This window comes from Psammomys obesus, unplaced genomic scaffold, assembly GCF_907164565.1.
Source record: "Psammomys obesus unplaced genomic scaffold, mPsaObe1.curated_primary_1811, whole genome shotgun sequence".
NCBI lineage: Eukaryota > Metazoa > Chordata > Mammalia > Rodentia > Muridae > Psammomys > Psammomys obesus.
In genome coordinates this window covers 2,136,789-2,156,633 of record NW_026590405.1, presented here as the reverse complement: position 1 = coordinate 2,156,633, position 19,845 = coordinate 2,136,789, and the positions used below count along the sequence as shown (strand labels likewise).

Below are 19,845 nucleotides of genomic sequence, written 5' to 3'. Positions count from 1 at the left end.
TTGATTGAATTAATAATCACCTACACTGTTAGGAAAGCCCAGCCCACCAACACTGTGTTTTTTTTGTCTGCGGTTATCAAAGACAAATTGATCCTGAGCAATCAGCGCATCAGCCCCAGATGGATTTTATAATACTGTGGCATCGCTGGGAGGTGGCAACAGGCAGGGTGCTGCCTGGTTAGAGGAAATAGGTCCCTGGAGACTTGCCCTTGGGTTGTATCTTCCCTGGCTCCTCTTGTGCCCCTCTTTCTTTGCTTCCTGTCTGCCAGGAAGTGAGGAACTGCCTATGACACTGCCTAAGGACACAGGGCCAAGCCATGGGGCCTGAGTCCTCTGAAACCTTGGGCCAAGTGTCTGTCCTCCTGTAGGTGGCTTCTTTGTTGCTGTGGCAAAGAAATAATGCAAAGATGCTTTTTGTCAAGTACCTTATTTTGTTTAATAATGGCTCTAAAGGGGCACCAGGGCTTGAAACAGGCGAGAGAGACAGACTCTGGTGCTCACCACACTGTTTCGAGGTTTGTAGGAAAAACACGGTAAAGGTGCCATACTGCCCAGTTTCAGGCAGCCTGTGAATGGCACAGGGAGTACCATGTTCACACAGCGGACAAGTCAAGGCAATAGCCACGAAGCAAAGGAGCGAGGGGCCAGTGAGAAGGCTCATCGGGTAAAGGTGTCTGCCACCAAGCCCAGTGACCTGAGTCTCGTGTCCAGGACCCCCATGCGGAAGGAGAGAACCGACTCCCAAAAGGTGTCTTCTGGCCTCCATGATGTGTGCTGTGGCATATGTATTACACACACACACACACACACACACACACACACACACACACACACACCCATGCATACACTCACACATGCTTGCACCCCGCATACATGCGCTAAATATGGAAAAGGGTGCTGCTTGGTTCCACTCTGAGCTCACACACTGGCAGGATCATGGCGTCAAAGGCTGGGTGCTCAAGCAGCTTTGGGTGGACCAGCAGACTTAGCTCATGACCTCAGTGCTGGCTGCACATTTAAGCTGTGTCACCTGTTTATATGTTATCCTAAATGAGGAGTGACAGGAGAGTTAAAGAAGCTAGCAGTGTAGAAGACAGAGCCCAGAAAACATATAATTAGAGAGCCTGATTTGTCTGACCATGCTCTCCTGACTCATGCTCAGCACACCCTGCTGGAGGGGGAGCAGGCTGCCTTGAGGCACCGCCCTGGGTTCCCGGGGGATGGAAGCTCAGAGAGAGCAATGGAGAGATGCCTGACCACGAGGGACAGGAAGCAGGCGGCTTGGCATTACTCCTCAGGAGCAGGTGATGTCCAGGTCTGAGCTTTGAGAGAGAACGTGTGTGGGGCAGGCCATTCTGTAAGGGAAAGGCTCAGGGACACATCACACACCCTCCCTGGGAAGGTGATTTATGGCTGAGGCTATGCATGAGGTCACAGGTGTGTCAGTGTGCTGGAGGTGACCAGTGTGCACAGGGCCTTAGTGGGTCTTAGCCAGGATAGGCAGAGGGGACCCAGCTCATGACGGGGACAGCTATGTGTAGAGGCAGCCCTGATGTGGGACGGGGGAGGGGAGGAGGAGAAGAGCCTGTTCCTGGCTTTGTAGACAGGTGTCACCGTGACAAGTTTGGCTGGGATACAGCTCAGTGCCTGCTTCCCACGTTCAAATCCCTGGTGCTGGGAAAATGCTGGGGTGGGGCTGTGTTAGGCAATGTAGTGCAAGTCATAGACGCCTTCTCCAGGTATGGAGAGCGTGGAAACCACGGCATTTCAAACACAGCAGGTAAAGGTGCGTGACTGAAGTCAGGTGCGCTGGCAGCCACCTTCTTAGAACAGATTTCGTATCCCTAGGCTGGCCACCTTCACCCCAGGAGGCCCTGGTGTTGGTGTGGTGGCTCTGCAGTTCTGTCCACAGGGGCCACCATTGTCTGAAGAGCAGATGGCTGTGTGCCATGGAGGAGTCTCCAGCTCCTGGACAATCAGGATGAGGGAGGGTTTGGGTGGGATGGGAGGGAAGAACATGTTTTCAAAATCCCTACATGGAAATAAATGATAAGTTCACAGAAGGAGCCGGATTTGGGGGGGGGAGGGGCTTAGACTTTGTGCGTACTTATCTCATGCCATGAGAAAAACAAATCTTGCTTCATGGAAGGGAGAGTGTTCTCGTGTCAAGCAGGCTGTGGTACTCATGATGGGAGGTTAAGCAGGAGGATGGTGAGTTCTGGACCAGCTTGGGGTACATAGCAAGACCCTATCTTGATTTTTTTTTTCCTTTTCCTCTTGTTTCTGACACTGTCCTACTGTTTTGGCAGTGTATGTGTTGAACTTGGCATGGGACCCCCTTCTCCCTGGTTTCCGGGTGAACTGTGTGCTGGATTTCTTGCCTTACCAGGATCATCTGGTCTCACTCGTGGGTCACAAGGCTGGATCTTTATGATGTGGTGAGCTGTCTCTTGTAGATTTGTTAAAATGTGTTTGGAACTCTTTGTGTCTGTCTGGCTTCCCCCCTGTTCCCTGCGTCTTCCTTGTGCTTCAGGATCTGAGTTGTACTAATCACAGGCCTGTAGCAGGTGACGGCTCCTTCTATGCATACAAGAGTGATGATTTGAAGAAGACACCCCCCCCACACACACCAAAGTCTCCAGCATTTGAAAACTTCCAGTTGGTGGCATTTGGGAAGGATTAGGAGGTGCAGCCTTGGTAGAGAGGGCGTGTCACTAGGGGTGGGCTTTAGGTTTCAAAAGCCTTGTGACATCCCCAGTGCTCTCTTTGACTCCTGTTTGTGGATCAGGATGTGAGATCTCGGCTGCTTCTCCAGTGCCTTGCTGCCTGCTGCCATGTTCCCTGCCACGATGGGGCTGGATTCTTATTCCTCTGGAACGATAAGGCCCAAATAAGCCCTTCTATCTATAATTTGTGGTGTTTTAACCACAGAATAGAAAAGTAACTAAGATGGAGTGCTTATGTGAGGTTGGAGGGACAGGCTTCTTAAGGAGGCACTTAGTCCAGATGTGGTTTTTAGATTGTGTGTGAGTGTACATGTTCACGTGTGTGAACACATGGGTGTGCATGCGTGTGGAAGCCAGGGGTTGGGGTCAGGTGTCAGGGTCTGCGGCTGGTCCTGGGAGCTCCCTAATTTCCTAGGCTGGCTGTCTATCAAGGCTTAGGGCTCCTCCCGTCTTTGTCTCCCAGTGCTGAGGTTACAGCTTCAGTCCCTAGGCCTGGCTTCTTACATGGGCGCTGGGGATCAAATTCAGGCTCTTATATTTGCAAGGCAAACACTTTCCCAGCTAAGCCATCCTCTGAGCCTTTTTATTTTTATTTTTGGAAGATGTGTTTTAACGTTCTAGCTCCCTATCTGCAGTGAGAACCATTCTGTCCTGAGTCCCTCTCCCTGTTGGAAAAGCCATCGTTTTCCTGAGCCTCCATTATCTTCTCCTATGGAGCCAATTACCCCAGACATTTGGCTCCACAGCATCTCACCTTTCCTGTGGGCCAGGAGCTGGGGGTGTCATTTGGGGTCACTCAGACTCCTTTCTCCTCACTGTGAGCTGTGTGGTGCCAGGTGGCTGCTGACTTCTGTGAAGGTCTCTTTAGGATGGAGTTGGCTCTAGATTCCTTGTGTGGCTGTCACTAGGATTCAGGGCCTTTCCCCATTTGTGATAACAGAGTACCTTTCTCATTTATGCTAGCGCATGATGGGAGCGGGAGAGAAGACGGGCACGGGGAGGAAAGGAGAGTGAGGAAGCCAGTACTTAAGAAGACAGAAGTCACCATGATGTGGTCTTGTGGTTATAACATTCTAGTACTTACAGGAGCCCAGGCTGAGGGACCTTCATCCTCTCCCCATGAGAAAAGCTAGGTTCTGCATGTAGGGAGAAGAGCATCGGGCCCAGTGCTCTGGAGAGAAGGAGAGGATGCAGGAGCGAAGTGTATCCCTGTGGAGGTGTCTGGCAGTGTCACCGTCCTGTTCCTCCCATCACCAGTTTCTCGCGACAGAGCCATTCTGTCTCCTCACTTTATAATCCTGTGCTTTAGCCAGGTGTGGACACAGGCCTTGAGTCCCAGCACTCGGGAGGCAGAGGCAGGTGGATCTCCGAGTTCAAGGCCAGCCTGATCTACAGAGTGAGTTCCAGGACAGCCAGGACTACAGAAAAACCATCTCAAAAATAAAACAAAACAAAAGAATCCTGTGTTTCCCCTGGCTGGTGGTCCCCTCTTTAACTTGGTGCCTGTCACCCAGGGGTACATTTGTCTCACCAAGGAGACCGATAGGCCATCACCATCATGCCTGTTTTTCAGTCACTCAGTCTATATTACACCCTTTTTTCTCCTACACTCAGGTTTTTCCACGTGTCCTCCTGCTAGGTTGAAGGTGAAGCTTAGTTCTGAGAGATAGGGAGACAGAGACAGACAGACAGACAGACAGAGATCTATCAACCTTAGTGTTAGTCCTCAAGAGCCATCCACCCCCTTTTTGAGGCAGGGTCTCTTATTGAGCCTGAAGCACACCAAGACCCCAAGACAGGATCCTCCCATCTCCACCTTCACAGAGCTGGGATTTCAAGTGCATGTCACACTTAATTTTTTATGTGGCTTCTGGGGGACCAAACTCAGGTCTCCATGCTTTGATGACAAGCACTTTATTGACTGAGTCCCAAGCTTAACTTTCAGTGTTGTCTGAGAATCTCTTGATGCTCTGGCTTTCTTCTCCACTTGGCTCTACTGTCATTATCTTGCTCTGCACTGTCTGCTATATTTTGGGACATAGGATTTTTCTTATTCAACCCCAAGCATTCTAAGATTACTTTCCCCCTCCCACCCCCTTGAAATTGTTTCTTCTTTTTAGACAGGGTCACTTTAGTAGCCCTGGTTATCCTGAAAACCACTATGTAGTTTGAGGGTGGATGGCCTCAGACTCATAGAGATCTGCCTGCCTCTGCCTCCCGAGAGCTGGGATTAAAGGCAGGCACCACCACACCTGGCCCATTCTAAGATCTCTTATTTTTCTGTGACTCCCAGGTCACAAGCCAGGCTAGCTGGCCTTTGAGGTACCTGCCTGTCTCCACCTCTCATCCCCCATCTCTGGGATTATAGACATGTACCTTCACCCAGTTTTTTATGTAGGTCCTGGGGGTCTGAACTCAGAATTGCTTTTCTGTTGATCTGTCCAGGCTACTGTGCACACATTTGGAGTGAGTGTGTCTGCAGTCCCCTGCACGATTTGTGGGTACGAATCTCCCTGAGATCCTGAAGCAGGGGTGGAGCTGAGCCACAGCTGTTGTGGACTTTGAAAGGGGAAGTGGACGTGGATTTAGTGAGGAGGAACCGAGAGCGGAGAAACTACTATTGGTGGTGGGCGAATCTCTATACGCCGGAGGAACGAAACAGCGGCGAGCCGCTGAGGGAGCAGCGCGCTTAGGTGTGCCAAATGACTCAGCTGTCCTGGGGGAATTCCAGCCTCGTGTCAGCCTGTGGAAGACAAAACACACATCCTGGGGAGTTTAGGTTCAGAAGGCATTCCCTTTTCAGCTTGTCATTATCAAGGGCTCCTAGCTAGCAGGGGACATGGCTGCAAAGTGCCTCTGATTGTCCTTAAACCTTGATTTCTATAGACTCAATGTCTGCCATAGACTCAGCAAGCAAGGCTACAATTTCAGTTGGTTTTTTTTTTCAACTGAGTTTTTGGCAGCTGAAGAACACAGACTGCAATGAGCATATACCAATGATAGTTAAATACGATTGTTTTTATTTTATTTTAGACAAGGGTTAGCCCAGGCTGGTCTTGAGGTTGTGATTTTCCTTCTGCTTCAAGCGTCTAAGAGTTGGGATTACAGGTGTGTGCTACTTTGGCTGTTAGCATTAAACAGACCAAGTGTGTGTGTGTATGTCTGTCTGTGCCACTTGTGTGTATGCCTGAGGAGGCCAGAAGGTGTTGGATAGCCTAGAACTGGAGTTACAGGCTTGACATGTGTTCAGGGTCCACTCAGCACTATCCAGTCCTGTGGATGTGGCTCTTTAAGGGCCACAAACAGTGATTCAAACAGTTCTAAAAAGGTGAGTGGGTGGGATCATGGAGCCGGTGGATGGCTCAACTGATGATCCTAGAACCCAGGCAAAAAAAAAACAGGCATAGTGTAGTGGCACCTGCCTGTAACCCTAGCCCTGGGGAGGCAGTGTTGGTGGATCCCCGGCCGGGATCACTGTCCAGCTGGCCTGCCTGCTTAACAAGCTCTGGGCTAGTGGGAGACCTGTCTCAAAAAAAGCTGGGGTGGGGGCAGAGGTGCTCAGCACTTAAGGATGCTTGCTGCCCCTGCAGAAGGTCAGGGGTCATTTCCCAGCTCCTACATGGCAGCTCAACCATCTGTAGCTCCAGTTCCAGGGGGTCTGACACCTCTTTTGACCTCTGTGGGGTCCTCCATGCACATGGTGCCCAGATACCTGCTCAGGTACACACACACACACACACACACACACACACACACACACACACACACATGCACGCAAGAATTGTTCCTGAAGAACAACACCTGAGGCTGTCCTCTGACCTCCACGTGCACACAAAGGTTGTTTCCTCTCAGTGTGTCGGATGTAGGAAGCAGAGTTTAAGTGAGGGAAAACTCTTGGGTGCCTAATGTGCTGTGCTTTCTGGCCCTGACCGAGGACTGATTTTGGAGGCCATTCCTACCCATTCTTCAGAGCCCAAGACCCTGTTCTTGCCATCCTCTTTGTCTCATCCAGGGTCCTGGACTGCCTTTCCATCCTCCTCTGCTCCGTGAGCCTTACTGACTCGACACCCTGTGTCCCCTGCAAACCCTTGCCTGTCTTGCTCCAGGGCAGGCCTCACTAGTTCCACTGTGTGAGTTGAAAGTCACAGTTCAGTGGCTGGATTCCCCATGGAACCTCCTGAGACATCGCCTCCTTTTCCTCTGTGCCTTGCCCCCCACTTTCCCTTCAGGCTTTGCTGGGTCCTGCTGTCCCCCTTTGTCTCACTAGTGACGTGTCCTTGTCTCCCTCTGGAATGTCTCTCCTCTGGGCCACCTTTATTTCCGCTGTGTTAGGATGTGTGCACACACGAAGCACGCCATCACAGCTGTGCCGTCACAGCTGTGCACCGTCTCTGCCGCCCTCTCCCCGATGTTCAGTCTCACTGAGCTGGTGAGGGCCTCATTACCCCTTGTGGTGTGACCAGCAGGGTTGGGGGCGGGGTGGCACAGAAGTTGTCCCCACTCTCACTGCTAGTGTAATGGACAGTCCTGCTTAGGTTCAACACACTGTAGGTGAAGACCTTCTGCCCAGACCACGCAGACCCCTCCAGCTTCCACTCATCACACTGGTGTAGAGGAGCAGTGCCGCCATGGGTGCTGCTGGGGTTTCTCCTTTCCATTCCTTCTCTAGTTCTGAAAGCCAGCACACCAAGCGGCACCTCACTCTGAAATACCTCAGTGGCGTCTGCCGTGAGTGGTGTGTGCCGTGCCCTGTCTGATGGGTGGCGGGTGACTGGTTGACTGTGTGGGCTGTTCACCCCTGACCTCTCGGAGCCATGCTGGCGTGAACCCAGACTTGAAGCTGGGTCAGGGCAACGTGCACTACCGCCCTTCTGACTGTAGCCTCAGGGCATGGGCCATCCTGTGTATGAAAGTGGCATGAAGACACACACACAGGACACCATGTGCGTGTACTATATGCTGTGTGAAACCGTGCTTGACGACCCAGCATGGCAACCTTAGGAACTGGTGATCTTGGCCAATGACTGGCACATTGAGGAGGGCCAGCAGCAGCCACTCAGGACTGAGTCTGTAGATGTCCAAGACTGGCCCTGGGTTCCAGAGCGTTCCAGAACCTTCCTCCTCTGGCCTCATTCCTTTCTGCTCCCTCCACAGGCAGAAGGAGAATGGTGGTCCTCTTGTTTCTGTCCTCGTGGAGGCAGGGCATGTGAGGCCCATGCTGGGCACTCCCCCGCTGCAGGAACTTGGCGTGCGGGCATGAGCTCCGCTGCCGTAGCACTGCCCTTTGCCTCTTTGGGTGTTTGTTCCAGCACACCAGTCCTTCTTCCCTGCTGTTGCGTCACACGTGGCTCACAAGTCTGAGGGTAGCACCATGGTGCCTGTGGGGGCGGCAGCGGTGGTTGGAAGGCTGTGGCTATCTGCTCAAGCGCTCAGCTGAGGCTCTCTGTCTGTCCTTGTCCGTCTCCTCTCGTCACTTGCCGACTCAGGTTGGTGTGGGAGGACTCCTGCACGCCTGGGAGGCGTGTGAGGCAGGACCTTAGGCGCCAGTCCAGGGCTAAGCTCAGCATCCAGGCCTTCTCAGCAGGGGAGGATGAATGTCCCGAGAGGAGAATTTCCCAGGTCAGTGGATGTGTGGAGACGGGTCGCATACTCACCTGTTGCCTTGCGAAGCAAAACCGAGAGCATATAATCACATTCGCACAAGACAAGTTTATTAGCAGAGGTTCTGCCGGTTGTTCTGTGTTCCACCAATTATATCCACCAAAGAGCAGAATGTATAGCTGCGTGGCTTGCTGCCACTAGCGTGGTGTCAACAGGCTAGGTGACTGTTGTTACAATAAGTTCTTTTGTGCTGTCATTTATGTGTGTGGAAATGGATTTGACAGGCTGTGCCTAGGATTTAAAACTGGCACTCACCTCCAGGTGGGCATGCTTGGGCACATCCGTGCAGGGGACAGAACGATTCCCTCCAGTTCAAGCTGCCAGGAAAAGGGCAGAAGAGAGGGTAATTGCCATCCCTGGCTAGGTGGTCAGGGCGGAATTCATCTTCCTGCCTGTTGGGTGTAGGGCAGTAGGCATTTCTGGAGAACCAGTTCCTGGGGGCCATGCGTTTGACATCTCTACCCATGTGGGAATGGGGTTCTGAGCGCTAAGACTTGGTGTCTGGCGAGGCCCACTCAGAAGGCAGCAGTGTGTCCCTTTATTTACACAGCAGAGGCCCCTTCTGTGCACATCCCTGATGAAGTGGGAGCCAGCAGCTGAACACGATCCCTAGGTTACATTTGGTGGTGTGCACACCCGGATGGACTACAGAAGGCAGCTGCCTGCCAGCTCTGTTCTTGGGACCCTAGGGTGGCTGACTAGCAAAGTCCTCGGGTAACGCCTGGGCTCCTGGTGCTCAGATCAGAATAAAGGCTGTCACCCTGCCCGCTTTCTCTGGGCCATGTCTGCCTGCAGCTGGGAAGGTGCCAAGTCACCTCTTTCCATGCTTGGCCCTGAGCTGGGACGTTCCTTCTTTACATGAGCTTCGTAGCACAGACACATGAAAAAGCAGGAAATGAGCCTGGACTGTGGGCCTGTGACATCAGTGCTGTTTCTTGTTTTCTCCTAGCTGTGACGCCCACCTTTGAGGTGTACTCTGACCTCTCAAGGACAGACATAGTCTAGTCCCTCTGAGGCAAGCAGTAAGCCGTCTTAGCCAGAGCTCCAGGCTCATTTGCCTTCTTCCACAGCCCCGGGACCCCCCACTAGGCTTCCTGTGGCTGAACCCTGGGTATGGGGTCCTAGCACCTGTCCCGATGAAAAGCAGGCACTCTTTGTAACTAGACCCCACGGCAGGATCCGTGCCAGCAGGCATGGGCTGGTCCCTGTTTTCCACTCAGCTGTGTTTGGCAGCTCTAAGCAACCACAGAGCTGGGGCCAAGTCACATGTCCATCCCTGGCTCCTGGTACTTTCCCTTGGCTCCTCTGGCCTGGCTCCCCCAGTGCAACACCTCCCCCCATTTCCCATGCCCCAGAGAGATCTGGTGGGGAGGGGTTGGGTAATGCTGGTCACTGAGAAGGCTTCTGGTGGCCAACTCTGTAAATATATCAGGACACTAAACCTGAGAATGTCCTTCTCATTGCAGCAAGCTGTGGCCACTAGCTCCCGGCCTGCCGAGGCCTAGCTTACTTGGATCCCTGCTTGCAGACCTTTTCCTGGCTCAGCCTGTTTTCCCAGTGGCTCTGGGTGGTCCGGATACTAGGTTGGGAGGGCTTGTGCTGGTTGCAGGGGCATGGAGAGTTGTGGTGTGTCCTTGAGTGGGGGATATCTGGTTAATTTGTAATTTGTTCCTTCTCAGCTCTCCTTGCCCTCCATCACCAGTCAGGGGTAACAGTTGTGTGTTAGCTTTCCTTTCCCTGAAAATGCTGAGAGTGAGTTTTGCTGGCACAGCCGCCTTGTTTGCTCCTTCCTGCTGTGGCTCGGGAGGACTTGCAGCAGACGGCGCGATCCGGGAACCGGAGGTTCTTGTCTTCCCTGTACAGCTGCCAGTCTCAGCTCCAGACAGAAGGAGCCTGGCAAAGCAGCCAGGTTGTCAGGATTGAGCCTCGCTAGAGATACTCAAAAGTCAGGCCTGGAAGTGTTTGTGCGACATTTGGAGAAGGCTGGGCGTAGCCTGGCTGTTCAATGGTATGAGGGGCAGGCTGTTTCAGCCTTCATGTGCTCACTGTGCTGTAGTCCTGAACAATGCGCTTCCAGGAGAGCCATGCTGGTTGCATGGGTGTCAAGTAGCATAGGGTCCCAAAGGAGCCCTTCCAGGGCTCAGGAAAGAACACACACCTGTGTGCGCACACAGAGACATTTGACAAAATGCTAAATTTAGGCTAGATACTCATACCCAGATGTTTGTGTTACTGTAGCTTCAGCTCTTTACAGAGTTTTCAGGTAAGAAAGCTGGAGAGCCAGGTATGTTGGCTCAAACCGGTAATTCCAGGATTTGGAAGGCTGAGCCAGGAAGATGATGAGGTGTCAGCTATGTAGCAAGTTTGAGGCCAGCCTGGGCTACCTGAGACTATGTCTCAGAAGACTAAATGGAGGAGGCTGCCAGGGTGACTCAGCCTTACAAGCATGAGGACCCGACTATCTCCAGCACCCACTTAGAAAAACAGGTGTGGAGGTGCATGCTTGTGACCCCAGAACTGGCAGGCATGGGGAAAGCAGAGACAGGAGGGTCCCTGGCTCAATAGCCAGCCCATCTAACTTAATCAGTGAGCACCAGGCCAGCGAGAGATCCTATGTCAAAGCAGGTGGATGGCACGTGTATGCCCTCGTATGCACACACACACACACACACACACACACACACACACACACACACACACAGCTCCCGGGAGCTTTTCTGTAGGGTGTCTTGTTGAACCTGCTCTCTTGTTACTGCAATGGTGGTGGCCAACTGATTGAGCTTGGCGAACTGCAGAGACATAAGCATGTCCGTTGCCTGCTGTTCATGCAGCACCTTGCTGACTTATAGATCTGTTTGTAGGTTATTTCAGTCCTCCTGCCGTAGCTTCCTGAGTGCCTGTGTTTGCACTGTCAGACTGGATTGGCTTGTTTTGTGTATAGAGTCTTTATCAAGGTGAGGAAGTTTTCTTCTATTCCTCGTGTGTCTTAAAAGGTTTTAACGCGTGATGGTGACGGCGGCGGTGATGGTAGTGGTAATTTTCAGGATGGGACACCAGAAGCTGGCTTGTCATCCTTGCGCAGTGGCCTTGCTAATGTGTGGCATGAGTCAGGACTCATTTGGGTTTTTTAAGCCATGCCTGGAAACAGATGTTACCAACTTAACCAATCGGGCTGTCACCCTTTGATTTATTGATTTATGTCAGGCACTCTGGCTTTCCTGGGGAGACCCAGCTTAGCCATGCTCTTTAATGAGTCACTCATTGATTCCTCCAGGGTCTCTGTGCATGGGCGCACATGACAGTGAGAGATTATCTGGTAATGTTGGCCATAAAAAAGTGGGTGTCAGGCTATATATTATTTGCCCTATAATTATGTGGCAGTATTATTTAACCTGCTATCACAATTAAATAAAACGCAGATACCTGTTAGATTTTATAATTGCCTTGAAACACCTTGGGCCGGGCAGATAATTAATTCCATGTATACTGTCTCAATAACCTCACCATCCATCTCCCAGCCTCCATCCAATGCCATCCACCTTAACCATTCCTATCTGGGCTCCTTCCATTCATAAGATACTTGCTTATATTTTTTTTATCTTGGTGTTTTCTCCATCCACACCATCCTTGGAGTTTTTCCTCCCAGCCCCTGTGGTTCCTTCTCAGTGCTAATCTGTCTTGGTGTCTTCCAGCTTTCTCTCCAGCCTTTTCTCTTCCCGTACCTCTGTTTCCAGTGATTTTCTTAAACACAAAGCCTGGGAACCTTAGCCATGCCCACCTCATTCTGCCCTGCCCAGGTTTTAGGCCTTTTAATCAACCAATCAGGAATAATGTCTTAGGCAGGTTTACACAACAAGGACAGGTGTATCCAGGCAGTAACCAGATCTTGAGGGCTGGTAATTAGCATCAAAATATAAGCATCGGGCCAACTCCCAACATGGTAATATCTCTCTTTTCCTTTCCCTCTTCTTTCTTTCTTTCTTTCTTTCTTTCTTTCTTTCTTTCTTTCTTTCTTTCTTTCTTTCTTTCTTCCCTTCCTCCCTCCCTCCCTCCCTCCCTCCCTCCCTCCCTCCCTCCCTCCCTCCTTCTCACCTTCCTTCCTTCCTTCCTTCCTTCCTTTCTTTTTTTTCTGAGAAAGGGTGTCACTATGTAGCCTTGGCTGGCCTGGAATTTGCTCTGTAGACCAGACTGGTCTGGAACTCATAGAGATCCTTCTGCCTCTGCCTCTGCCTCTGCCTCCCAAGTGGTGAATATATTAAAGGCTCACTACCCTCAATTGTTTTGTTTATTTGTGTGTGTGTGTGTGTGTGTGTGTGTGTGTGTGTGTGTGTGTGTGAATGTTCTGCCTGAATGTATATTTGTATACCATGTGCCTTAAGGGGCTAGAAGAGGGTGTTGGATCCCTCAGAACTGGAGTTAACACATGATTGTCAGCGGCCATGTGGATGCTTGGAATTGAACTAGTGTCTCCTGGAAGAGCAACCAGTGCTCTTAACCACTTGGCCATCTTTCTGGCCCTGGTGGGTAGCATTTCTAAGATGATAATTAAGGTTGTCCTCTGGAGTGTGTGTGCATGCATACACCCACATGTGTTAGAGGTAAAAAATTACTTGCTGGGATCCATGGTCAGTTAAACAGTGCAGAAGACAACAGTGTTTTCAAAGACATGATATTTGGTAAAAGTGAAAAAGGCAAAGAACAAAATACCGATGCCACTACATCAAGTGGAAAAGAACGTGAAATTGATTTCTACAAAAAGGTCTAATTTGGTGGGAAAAAGTAAGGTCTTGAACTTTTCTAAATTTGGTGAAAATTGAAATCCAAGGGCCTCACCAAACCGTACTCTAAAGAATCCACAGTGCCGCTTCCCACATGAGCTGCTAAAGCTCTTCAGCAACCTGGGGCTTGGCTAGGGATGTGGGGAGGAGCTCCCATCACTACAAAGGGGCAGAGCTGGCAGTGGAATGGACTTTCCTCAGGAGTATATGGACCACAGACAATGTAGAGGCAGCTTAAAATACTGGAAGATGGCCAGTCGGGGTGGCACACACCTTTAATCCTAGCACAAGGGAGGCTGAGGCAGGAGGATCGAGAGTTTGAGGCTTGTTCTCTTCTCATGAGGACACCAACACTCAAGACCCAACCACTGCCAAGGGCACTGCTGTCTGCACTGTGATGGTGGGGTGGGGACACAGACATTCGCTCTGTAGCACTCACCCAGCAGAATGGTCTTTGGCCTTAAAAGTGAATGAGGTTGCAATGAGTGACAGCACAGCAAGGGAGAAAGAGAGCTGTCTCTGTTGTCTGCTAGTCTCCTGCTATGCAATGGGATGAGTGGCTCAACCTCCCCCACTCTAGGGGGTGCCCTGGAACTGGCTATCAGTTTTCCTGCCCCGAGGAGCATTGCATCTCCCAAGTCCTGTGTCCCACACTTATGACCACGTCCTCATCTTCTATGCCCTGCAGGTCCGACACCCTTGAGGACAGCCATCCCCTGGCCCTGTTACCCTGTGCCTTGGTAAGTGAAAAGAGCATGGTGGGTTTCATGAGTTTGTGCCGGCATGTCTATGTGTGTGTTCTGGGCACAGCCTGGGTGTAGGTCCCCTGTGTGACATGGCCAGCTCCGGTTAATGGGAGATCGCTGGTCTTTGATCCCAGAGTGCCTACCCAGTTTAGTTAGGGCTTCTGGGACCGCCTGAGTCCTGGGCAAGGGCCAAGCCTTAATATGCCTTCTGATTTTCTTAAAGCTTTGAAGGGCTGGTGGGCCAGGATGCTGGGTGGAGGCGGCCCTTGCGTGGCATCCCCTTAGCAGAATGGCCCCAGAAGCACACTGGTCCCCTGGCGACCAGCTGACAGTCACCTAGCCAGGACCTGAGACCATGTGGCCCTGGGGTCAGAGCTGCTTCCTGACAGACATAGGACAGGTGCATCTCCTACTGGAGGCCACAAGGCTGTTGTTGGTGGAAAACTGGACTCATTAGCTGGGTCAGTCGGGCAGTGGGTTTTGGGTCACCAGGCCTGAGGATAGAGCCCAGCCCTCTGTGTGACCGGGGTGGGTCATCTCTCACTGCTCCCATGCCCTCTTCCTTTGGAGCTCTTTGTCATACCCAGGGCCTTTAAATGAGGGAGCTTGAGTCAGAGGCTCATCCTTGGTGGCTTCCTGCCTTTCCTCTATGACCCAGATGGTATCTAGAGTGGGTGCTATCTGTGCAGCGGATCCCTTGGTTTGGACTACAAGTTCATGGTTTAGGTCAGTGTCCCCATTCTTGGCAGGCAATGGGCAGGTAGTTTAACTTTCTGGGCCAAAATTGTAGCCAAGAGTATGCTGAAACCCACTATTTTCTTCACGACAACAACAAACACATTTGACCAAGTAGGAGCTGGGCCTTGGCAGTAATATATACCTGTTATCCCAGGACTTGGGAGGCTGTGGCAGGGGCATCGTGTTCTTGGCCTGTGTGGGCTTCAGAGTGAGACCCTGGCTTACGCCTTCCCTCCCCAACCAAAATATAATTAGGATTGATGCAACCGAATTCTAGTCTCATGCCTTTTCTGTTTATAGTTGTGATTTCCTGAAAATAATATCTAACCTTGCCTCTGTCTCCAAATTGAATGGCTTGTCAGAGAGGTGGCCACAGCAGCTCTGACTGACTGACGCTTTGGGCAGCCCTACTCCAGGTTCACACAGACACACACACACAGACACACAGACACACACTCACACACACTCACACACACTTGCAAAGTGAGCACTTTGCTTATGCAGAGCTACATTGTTGTGGACCAGTACTCCTCACCAAAGGCATAGATAGATATTCTAAAGCCAGGCACGACCACGGCCCTGTGTGGCCACAGGTTGCCCAGACGGGCCAGTGCGGCAGCCGTGACCCTTCTTAGCCTGGGAGCAAGGGTGGACAGCTGCTTGGCAGGGCTCTGTAAAAAGTAAGTTGTGAGAGGCACTGGAGAGACCTCACCGTGGGGATGAGGGCACTGGTTTTATCCCATCTGAGGGCTGGGAAATGAGTTAGGAGAAATGCCTCAGGTTGGGAACAGTGCTGGACCCGGAAAAGCTGGGTGTGATCCCCAAGTTGATCCAAGGACAGTCTCTGGGGATCAGCGCCTTGTCCACAATGCATTAACCCTTGACTCTCAGTAAGAGGAGGCAGGATGGGAACAGCTCTCAGATGGCCCTGTGTCTCAGTCTGTCCCCACTACCCATCGCTAATCTTGAAATTTATAGCAGCACATCTGCTTCCTACAACTGGCACCTCTTTTTTTTAAAAAAAATATAATTTATTTATTTTTAATGTATGTGCATTGGTGTTTTGGCTGTGTGTGTCTGTGTGAAAGTGACAGAGCTCCTGGGACTACAGTTACAGACAGTTGTGAGCTGCCATGTGGGTGCTGGGAATTGAACCTGGGTCCCCTGGAAGAGAAGCCGGTGCTCTAAGCCACTGAGCTGTCTCCCCAACCCCCAACTGACATCTTTTGGAAGATGTCCAAGGGCTGGCGAGATGGTTCAGTGAATCAAAGCAGTTCCTGACAAGCCTGACAACTGAGTGTGACCACAGGAAACTACATGGTGGAAGGAAGGAAGGAATCAACAACTGCATATTGTCCTTCGACCGCTGCATACATGCTATGGTATGGAACACCCCAAACAAACAAACAAACAAACAAACAAACAATAAACGCAGCCATGCAAACAGCTAGTAGGCATCTGAAAAGGTGCATGCTCCAGGGACACAGCCCCATGTGGGGTGCTGGAAGGCCCAGCATTTAGAGCACCTTGGGGAGGGAGGATGTACGGTGAAATCCAGGGCCTCTGGGGAACCCTCCAGGCTGTGACAGAGACCTTACCTAGCAGCACAAAGTAACTAGCTGAAAGGGATTTGCTGCCAGCAGTTGGGAGGAGTGGGGATAGGAGCTGGTGTGTGTGTGGTCACCCAGAGACACAGAGGGCTCCAGGAAGTGTAGCCTATCCTGAGCAGCGCCCCTCTGGGTCTATGCCAGGTAGAGGGATAGCAGCCAGCAAGGCCTAAGTGTCAAGCTCAGGTTGTTTCCAGCCAGGTTGGAAAGGGGGCAGAAATCTTCTGAGGAGCAGAGCTTTCCAGAGGGGCCCTTCCTTGTGTCACTCAGTGCAATAGGGGACAATCCTCACTCAGGTCATTTATGTGCTGCAGGCCAAGTGTGTTGCCCTGGTGACAAAGGTGTCAGACACAAGCCTGAGGTTGCAGGAAGTGAGGCTGGGTGAATACTGGAGGGTTCCCTCCAGAAGAGAAGATTAGTGAAGGCTGACAGACACCCCTCCCCCCTCTTCTCGCTGTGTTAGGCGGGGATATCTTTGTATTCCGGAGGGGTTGCGTGAGGGTAGAGCAAAGGGCGCAGACATCGCCCTGCCAGGCTGTCTAGTAATGGCAGACATCCTGCAAAGGGAAGCACTTTCCTTGAAAGGAGATAAGTCTTATCGGTGCTGGGTGGGTAGGTCAACTGTCGCCATGCAGACACAAAAGGTAGGAGCCTGATGTGTAAGCGAGTTAACTTTGTTCTCAACACTTAAATTTTAATTATAGAACTAGCATATGCTTGGAAAAATTGAACCAGAACCAAATATAATAAATAAAGTTATATTTCTTACTCCATCTAGAATTTCAGTCTTCTGGGAGGATCCACAAACCCAGAGTGGTTTGTAATTAATCTTCCAGAACTCATGAAAACCTCCTAAGAGCATAAAAACAGGCTGTGTTTGACGAATGCTTACAAAGCACGGTTAAAGCCCGGGGCTTGATCCTCAACCAGAATAAGCCAGGCGTGATGACTGCACCTGTAACCACAGCACTCAGGATACGGGGGCAGGAGAGCCAGGAATCAAGCTCCCCCTCTGTCACATGCCAAGCTTGAGAGCAGCCTGGACTTGGGCTGGGTTGTACCTTGTTTCAGACAAGCAAACAGAAAATTAAAAAGCCAACCAAACAGTTACTAACCGTGGTTCTGTGCAGCAGCCGCTGCTCCAGGACTCTAACTTTCAGTTTGTGCAGACCAGCGTCCCTTAAACAACAACAACAAAACAAAACAAAACAAAACAACCTTCTTGCTGGGGTGGTGGTGGCAGCAGTGGCAGTGGTGGCTGCAGTGGAGGTGACCCAGGCCTTTGATCCCAGCACTTGGGAGGCAGAGGCAAGTAGATCTCTGAGGTCAGCCTGTTCTATAGATGGAGTTCCGGGACAGAATACTGTGTCTCAACAAGCCCTTCTTAGTTCACTGATATCTTTAAGTGTGTGTGTGCCGTTTATTTGGGCACACGTCACTCACACCTGTGTTCGTGGGAGTACTTGTACCTCTCTGATGGCTTTGGGCACTTAACTGGAATGGGCACCTGAGCCATGCCTATGGTTTAGAGACCTTGCAGAGCTGGCATGCTCATCTTCCCATGAGGGCCAGCTGGGACCAGAGGCCACCTGTCCACATAACTTGGCAGGCTTGGCCCTCACAGCCCTGCAGGCTGCCCCAGTAGGCTGCCTCCGTGGAGGTGGACTTTGCCTTCCGTGTTGTGTAGAGCTGGCTCTGGGCATCTGTCCCTCCAGCTGGTGCTGTTGTAAGTTTCTCAGGCGACCAGTGGCTGCAGCGGGACAGTGGTCTGGCCGTGGACTCCATCCCGAGTCTCTGCACTGTGCTCCCGTGTGTAGGACACAGGTAAAAAACTGCAGGTGTACACCTTCTGACCTGTGTGGACAGCTTCCATCAGCAACACCTCCTCCTGCAGCCCTCTGAAGGCCAGGCCAGATGCGCCCTGCCCTCCGTCTGCTGTGTTTGGCCTCGTGGCTGCTCCCACCAGTGTCCTGGGTCTTGCCTCATGGCTACCATCTGCTAGGTTCTGCCCAGTCATGTAGTAAGATGAGGCTACATCTGAGCCTAGGTCTACAGCGCTAGCACACCTCCCTCGGCTGGACCAGCTTTGGATGGATCGGGGCTCTGGGCAAAGCTATGGGGGGTGACATCTGCCACGTGTCCTGGTCATCCTTATTGGCATGAGCCTTGCTTTTACCCTGATCACTCAGGGTGGGCTGGAAATCAGGAGGTGAGCTTGCACAGGAATACAAGGATCATGAAGTGAAGTGAGGCCACGCTGCGTTTCTGCACGTGCTTCACTGTCTTCCTGGGGGAAGATCATTTTCCCTTATGGAGAGTGCTGGTTGCTGTGTAGACCCCAGCAGGGGCTTGGAGGCTGCGTAGAACCCAGAGGAGACAGGTTGTGTCCACAGAGAGCAGGGCACTCTACACAGAGGCCTCATGGGAAGCATTGTTTCTTTTCTTTTCTTTTAATCACTGTATAGCCTGATACCAGCCCCTCCCCCCTCTCTACCCAGTCCCGCCCTCCTGCCTCCCTCCCCCAATTCCTCTCCTACTTCTGGCTTTAAGAGCGTCTTGGATCTCCTGAAGCAGCTCTGCCACCCACTGACCCTGAAATACTCCTCTTTACATTTTCCTCCCCTGATCTCTGTTTAAGGTGAGCTCCAGTGATCCCCCTGCCTCAGCCTCCTACGTGCTGAGACTGGAGGTGAACGTAGTCAGCCTTACCAGTTGTCCCCTCCTGTCCCTCCTTAGCCTAGTGGCTGTGAGTAAACCTCTGTGACAGGTGGCCTTCCACACATGCATGGGTTAGACTTTCTTAACATCCCATAAAACTCTCCTGTTATTTCTCTCCCTTCATCTTCAGTTGTCAACAGTCACTTTGATTGATTTTCCGCAGTTCACCTTCCCATGTCCTGGACAAAGCAGCTTTGATGGTGTTTCGGTTTGTTGCTTAAGTCTGGGGCTAAGCAGTAGGCTGTCTTATCTGCTCCCGCCTGAGGCAGATCTTTCCAAAGGGCCTTTCTCGTTCCTGGCACGTCTGCATCTGCTGTTAGTGACCTGCCGACTGGCGTCCAGCTGCCCCCGACAGATGGCAGGGAAGTGTCAGCTCAGGTGACTTACATCTATGGGACAGTGTAAACTGACTGCCACATTACTGTTTAATCAGGAAGGTAGGTTTGAACTTTGTTAGGCTGGCTGTCCAGTGTTCACAGGGAAGACATGCCACAAATCCATTAGATTTCCTCATAACTAAACATGATGAGCTGTCACCTCAGAGTGCTGCTGGTTCTTCTGGCCAAGTTCCTCGACCCCTCCAGCTCCCACAATTCCCTTCCCCTCTTCCAAGGGTTTTCCTGAGCTCCCAGGGGAGGGACCTGATGGAGACTTCCAACCTGGGCTCTCCCTTCTCTTAATGTTTGATTGGCGGGTCTTTGCATCCTCTCCCATCAGCTGCCGGAGGCAGTTTCTCTGGTGATGACTGGACTAGGCATGGATCTACTGAGTCCAGAAGATCATTAGGAATCAGAAGAACCTTTTTTTTCTTCCTTCCTTCCTTCCTTCCTTCCTTCCTTCCTTCCTTCCTTCCTTCCTTCCTTCCTTCCTT

General features: G+C 51.5%; 1 protein-coding gene across 9 annotated transcripts in view; it reads left to right on the top strand.

Annotated features, from left to right (window-relative positions):
- Positions 1 to 19,845, top strand: part of Agpat3 (1-acylglycerol-3-phosphate O-acyltransferase 3) — an 84,668-nt gene that overhangs the window by 8,856 nt on the left and 55,967 nt on the right. For 4 of the 9 annotated variants that reach the window (XM_055607033.1, XM_055607037.1, XM_055607034.1 and 1 more), the window contains one exon: positions 13,854 to 13,905. The exons of 3 other annotated variants lie outside the window; for them this stretch is intronic. The gene's annotated coding sequence lies outside the window, so the exon portion shown is untranslated. 2 more of the 9 variants (XM_055607039.1, XM_055607036.1) reach the window with 2 other exon arrangements.